Consider the following 6,000-nt stretch of genomic DNA (forward strand, 5'->3'; position numbering starts at 1 on the left):
ACAGTTTGATTTTTAGCTTGGTTCAGGATTCGTGACATTTTTAGATCCCACCCATGCATATGGGGAGTCCTTGAAAATGGCTTCCTGAACTCGCTTGAAAAAATGAGTTATTTCCCGCCAAAGAGTGGCTATGATGTTGCTGTCACTGAGCCAGTTTCATCAGCCCCACATTGGGCGATTTTCTTTTTTCTTTTTTTTCACCAGATCAAATGACCAGGGACTTGGCAAGAATACAGTTTTGGTTTTTTTGCTCGGTTCAAGATTCATGACATTTTTAAATCCCACCAATCCCACTCATGCATACGAGTCCTTGAAAATGTCTTCCTGAACTCGCTTCTAAAAGGAGTTATTTCCCGCCAAAGAGTGGCTATAATCTTGCTGTCCCTGAACCATTTCATCACCTGCCCGGTTAGCTCAGTCGGTAGAGCACGGGACTCTTAATCCCGGGGTCGTGGGTTCGAGCCCCACATTGGGCGACTTTTTTCTTTCTTTATCACCAGACATAAGATGAAGTGACCAGGGACTTGGCAAGAATACAGTTTCTTATTGCACATCGTTACTTCTCCCTTTTTATCTCTTTTCGTACCCGAAGTATCTCCAGGCATATTTTATGATTCAATGTACCGACGTGTTTGTACTGGTACGTGAACCTTTTTTAGTATCAGCCTAAATGTTACAGTAGGCTTCTCTCACACGTCACATGACTAAAAGAATGGAATTTTAAAGTTCAGTAGGCCCCTAAATACATAATAACTGGCGTCTCTTCCACTGGTAGAGACGCCAAATTTCCTTGTATTGATGAGGACAATAAAACTTCTTGTATCTTGTATCTTGTATCTTGTACAATTTAGCAACTGTGTCCCAAGTTAACTCTTTCCCTGGCTACAACTGTTCGACATTTCGTTTCCTTGAAAACTGATGTTCTGATGGAATGGATCGAGTTTCTAAGGCAACATCAGTCATCGCTTTTCACTGAGTCACCAAGATTTTGTCCCAGTTTCAACTGTCACACTGCCAAGGTTCGCTGTGTGAATAAAGTTGGGTACATTACAACAACTTCGTTGAATTAATTAAGGACACTATCTCTGATCAGCAGTCTGGTGCACTTGCACAGCAGGGGATTTTCAGCTACATGACAAGCTCGTCTTTTCAAGTTTTGCGCTCAACAATCCACTGTTGTGTGCCTCTGGCAAAGGGGAAGCAACCGCGCGCAGCCAAACCTAGCTAAACAAGCGCGCAACTGCCGAGCCGCAATTGCCTTGTACTAGTTCTCCGCAATTGTCCAAACCATCAACACACGAAAAGGACTGTTAAAATGACCTGTTCTGCGTCGAAGTCTCAATCATGTTTAAGGAAATATCTTTCTCAGTTTGGCAACATACGATTCCTTGAAAATATGTTCCTGACCTCGCTTGAAAAGGAGTTATGTCCCGCCAAAGAGTGGCTATATGATTGAGTCCCTAACCAGTTTGAGCAGCTGCCCGGTTAGCTCAGTCGGTAGAGCACGGGACTCTTAATCCCGGGGTCGTGGGTTCGAGCCCCACATTGGGCGACTTTACTTTTTATATTTTTTCACACGACTGAAGTTCTGATGACCAGAGTCTTGTTAGGAATATATTTTTTTAGGTACACATATTGATTTAACCTTTTTTTTTATCTGGTTTACTTGTATATATAAATAGAGAATACTACATGGCTTGCTGTGTCGTACCATATTTACACGAGTTGTTTTTTTAAATATTGAACTGCGAGCGAAAGCGAGCTGTTCACTATTTGAAAAAGCAACGAGTGTAAATCTGGTACAAAACAGCAAGCCATGTAGTATTCTGTTCATGCTACATACTGTACTTACGTGTATTTTACTGAAAATGTCCTGCAGTCGAGACAGCTAAATTGAAGACGCTCGTTTTGGAACCTCGATCTTTTCTAAAGCCTCGTGCAATCTATTACGTCAAAGCAAAGAAACGTCACTCTGAAAGTGTGGCGTGACATGTTAGTTCTAAAGATTCATCGAGGGTAATTAGCGAGCGCAAATTTTGTTTCTATACTACCCCCCGCGGGTTAGGGGGAGTCCCATATTGGTTGGGACTAGAAAGAATTTACCCGATGCTATCCAGCATGTCGTAAGAGGCGACTAACGGTTCTGTTTCTTCTCTTCTTTTGTCTTATTTCTGCCTCACCAGTCCTTTCACCTATATTTCCTTCCAAGAAAACTCTCCCTACTATTCCCTGCAGTTTTCCAATTCTTTTCTTGTTGTCTTATTTCTACCTGACTGGATCCATCACCTTTATTTCACTTACCAAAAGTCTTCTTTTCCACATCCTTATTTCTCTGCACCCCGCATGTCGTATGAGGCGACTAACGGATTCTGTTTCTCCTTTTACCCTTGTTGAGTGGTTCTTGTATAGAATATAGTCAATGTTTGTAAAGATTTTAGTCAAGCAGTATGTAAGAAATGTTTAGTCCTTTGTACTGGAAACTTGCATTCTCCCAGTAAGGTCATATATTGTACTACGTTGCAAGCCCCTGGAGCAATTTTTTGATTAGTGCTTTTGTGAACAAGAAACACTTAACAAGTGGCTCTATCCCATCTCCCCTCCCCCCCCTTTCCCCTATCCCATCTCCCCCCTTTCCCTCGTCGCGATATAACCTTCGTGGTTGAAAACGACGTTAAACACCAAATAAAGAAAGAAAGAAAAGTTTCTATACTGACGTTTGTCTCGGTGACTTTGGCACCATAAGCAGTGGAAAAACAGGTCCCTGCCAGACTTGCTTGACATGACCTCATTTACATGATATACACACGTGTGATTTGAACGATTATTATCTCACGGGTGTCTCTCTCACGTAGTTTAGGATAAAAGTACTTTCAATTTTCCACCATCCCTACAAGCTCTACTCAGTACGTTTATGATCCCTCTATCTCTCAATAGTCCTGTAAAAAGAGACGCCTGTTAAATGTGGATGTGGGCGAGTGTTTAAGAATACATGCTTCCATGTGGATTGTGTATAAAAACAAGAAATTTCTCCGAGGTAGAAAAAACACCCCCGTCAAAGGGAAATAACCTTCTCAGTTGGTGGCAGTGAGAATGGGTGCAGTGAGAATGGTTATTTCCCTTTGACCATTATAATGTTTCTCTATAAGTCCTTGTAGAATCTTAATCCACCAATAACTCCCTAACCGTGTGTTTGACTGGTCCCAATTTTTGTAAGGACCGTCTCAGGAATGTATAGAACCTGTTCACCAAGTTTGGTGACGATCGGTCCGTTCATTCTTGAGATCTATATGCGAACACAAACACACAAACAAACACACAAACACACAAACAAACACACAAACAAACACATCGACCGAAACCTATACACACCCCTATACCGGGGGTGTAATTATAATTATGTCTTCAAGACAGTTTTTGACAAGTTTCCTAGCGGTGCATGTTTATCTACACGAGAATGAACTTGAGAACTTCCGGGCCTGACGGGAAAGGAGTTGAGTGAGACATTAGAAAATTGGCATGATTGGAGAAAGGCTTTTATTTTGACTTCATGCAAAATTATTCGTCATTTCACCAGATAGTTTGTGTGGCTTGGCTTGTCAAAGTGTCACATCCCTCAGGTTTGCAGACAATTGAGAAAACCAATCACCAAGCAGGGATCCAATATCTCAAAAAAAAGGATTAATCCCATGGGACATCCATGACAGAATTAAAAAACTTGGCAAGGGTTCTCCTTTATTCAACAAAGTACTTTTTGAAAAAGGTGGGCTACTGAATTCAGGCTTCAGAGGAAGCCGTCCAAGGGCAAGGTGCCAACTGAACTGTGTAGAAGACCACCAACGGTCACAAATCAAGAAACCGTTGATGCTGTTTGCATACTGGTGATACAGGATCGACGAGTGAGCACGTACCTATCACATTACAGATACGCTTGGCTATGCATCTCGAGAGATTTTGAAGTATTCTGAACAAAGAGCTGTCCATGAAGAAGGTTTCAGTAAGGTTGGTCCCCAAACTTCTAACGACAGACCAGAAGATGTGACATGTCACACAACAATTTACGCCTGTTTGAGGTAGATCCAAAGGATTTCATGTCTCGATTTGTTACTAAGGATGACACTTGGGTAAATCACTGTCAGCCTGAAACCAAGCATCAATCCATGCAGTGGGTGCATCAATGTAATCTCCAGCCGAAGAAGGCCAGATTCTTCCCCCTTTCAAACATGGCGCTGACATCAATTGCAACTGAGTTGGGGGACGTGGTGGGGATACTGTTGTTGGACTTTCTTCCAAAGGGTCAGACAGTAACCGATGGATACCACATGTATTCCACCCTTCTGATGCAACTAAGAGAACAGATCATGGCTAGTCGGCGAGCAAAGTTCCACACAGGGACGTTGTTTCATCGAGACAACGCCCAATCCTACAAGTCCTTGGTTTCCATGGCAACAATTTATAAATGCTGCCTTGAGATCGTCAGTGAACCATGTACGTATTCACAAGATTTAGCACCTTCACACTTTCATCTTTGAGTGACTCGCCAAACATGAAAATGCACCTCAAGAGTGTGCACTACTATAGGAACAATGACATCATGCATATTGTTTAGAAGTTTCTATGGTTACAAGACAAACGTGTCTACAGCGACGGCATCAAGGCTCGGAGGCACATGTGCATGTGTGGAGGTATGACGAAGGGACATGTTGAAAAGTAAACTTCGTTTAGTCTCGTAAATCAACTCTTTCCTAGTCGTGCCCGGAACTTTTGAGTTGGACCTCGTGTTTGAAAATATTCCCATTATGTAGAAAATGGTATGATATACCTACATGTTATTATGCTGCAAATAACATGTTGTTGTCATTTTATTTTGTGAATATTATGTTAAAATTAAGATTTACTCAGTATTTAATAAGGGTATTGTTATTACATGGTAATGTGTGAATCGCGGAGAGCATGGAACTATTGTGTTGTTCCGCGGTTGTTTTGTTGTATTATTGGTATTTATACTATTACATTCGCATTTGTACTGTTTCTTTTGCTAAATTTATGTCTCTTCCTGTTGATGTTTTGGTGCGTCTCTCTCTCTCTCTCTCTCTCTCTCTCTCTCTCTCTCTCTCTCTCTCTCTCTCTCTCTCTCTCTCTCTCTCTCTCTCTCTCTCTCTCTCTCTCTCTCTCTCTCTCTCTCTCTCTCTCTCTCTCTCTCTCTCTCTTATGATAATGTCATACGGGATCTCCAGGACTGTCGATAAATTAATATTTTGTTTGTTGCAAGTAATTGTGATGTAATGAAATGATTGTTGCCTTTGACTTTTTTCCCTCACGAGCGAAGGATGATTATAAAAATGCCTTGTTAATTAAAAAAAAAATGGTGTATCTTATCTCTCTCTCTCTCTCTCTCTCTCTCTCTCTCTCTCTCTCTCTCTCTCTCTCTCTCTCTCTCTCTCTCTCTCTCTCTCTCGGCGCATACACACCCACGCACGCACATACACACGCACACACACACACACACACACACACACACACACACACACACACTACACTGTCATCCCCATCATCCCGGCTACAAGAATACAACAAACGGACCGGGTTTAACAACTGTTCAAAGCCTACCAGCTGGTTTTAAAAAAAAGTTCATACCCGCTTGAAGCGGTCAAATACAGCACTGGACAAAACACAGAAGAAAAACACAACACAGACCAGGTGGAGAAAAAAAACAGAACATTGATGAAGCCGGTCAGTACCTGACCACTATTAAATGGACGCGATCGCCGCAGCTGGTCAAACGTGGGTGACAGAAATGTTTTACGAAAAAAAAAAGTTGAAGAGTTCAAAAACAGAAAGGTGTTGAATGACAAAAAAAGTCTTGGGTGGTGGAAGGTGGGGGGGGGGGGAGAGAGAGCGGCGGCCAGAGAGGTGAGTGACAGGCAAAGATAAGGGCGGGTATGGAGCGGGGAGGGATTGCAATGGGGATGGGTGATGATGGGGGGATTGGCCGGAGGGGAT

General features: G+C 42.3%; 2 non-coding genes across 2 annotated transcripts; both read left to right on the forward strand.

The window, feature by feature from the left end:
- Positions 1 to 403: 403 nt before the first annotated feature.
- On the forward strand, positions 404 to 476 carry Trnak-cuu (transfer RNA lysine (anticodon CUU)). Its single transcript has one exon. It is a non-coding gene; the product is annotated as a tRNA-Lys (tRNA).
- A 1,003-nt stretch (positions 477 to 1,479) lies between these two features.
- Positions 1,480 to 1,552, forward strand: Trnak-cuu (transfer RNA lysine (anticodon CUU)). The gene has a single exon. It is a non-coding gene; the product is annotated as a tRNA-Lys (tRNA).
- The last annotated feature ends 4,448 nt before the right edge of the window (positions 1,553 to 6,000 follow it).

Source organism: Littorina saxatilis, linkage group LG17 (genome assembly GCF_037325665.1).
Source record: "Littorina saxatilis isolate snail1 linkage group LG17, US_GU_Lsax_2.0, whole genome shotgun sequence".
Classification (NCBI taxonomy): domain Eukaryota; kingdom Metazoa; phylum Mollusca; class Gastropoda; order Littorinimorpha; family Littorinidae; genus Littorina; species Littorina saxatilis.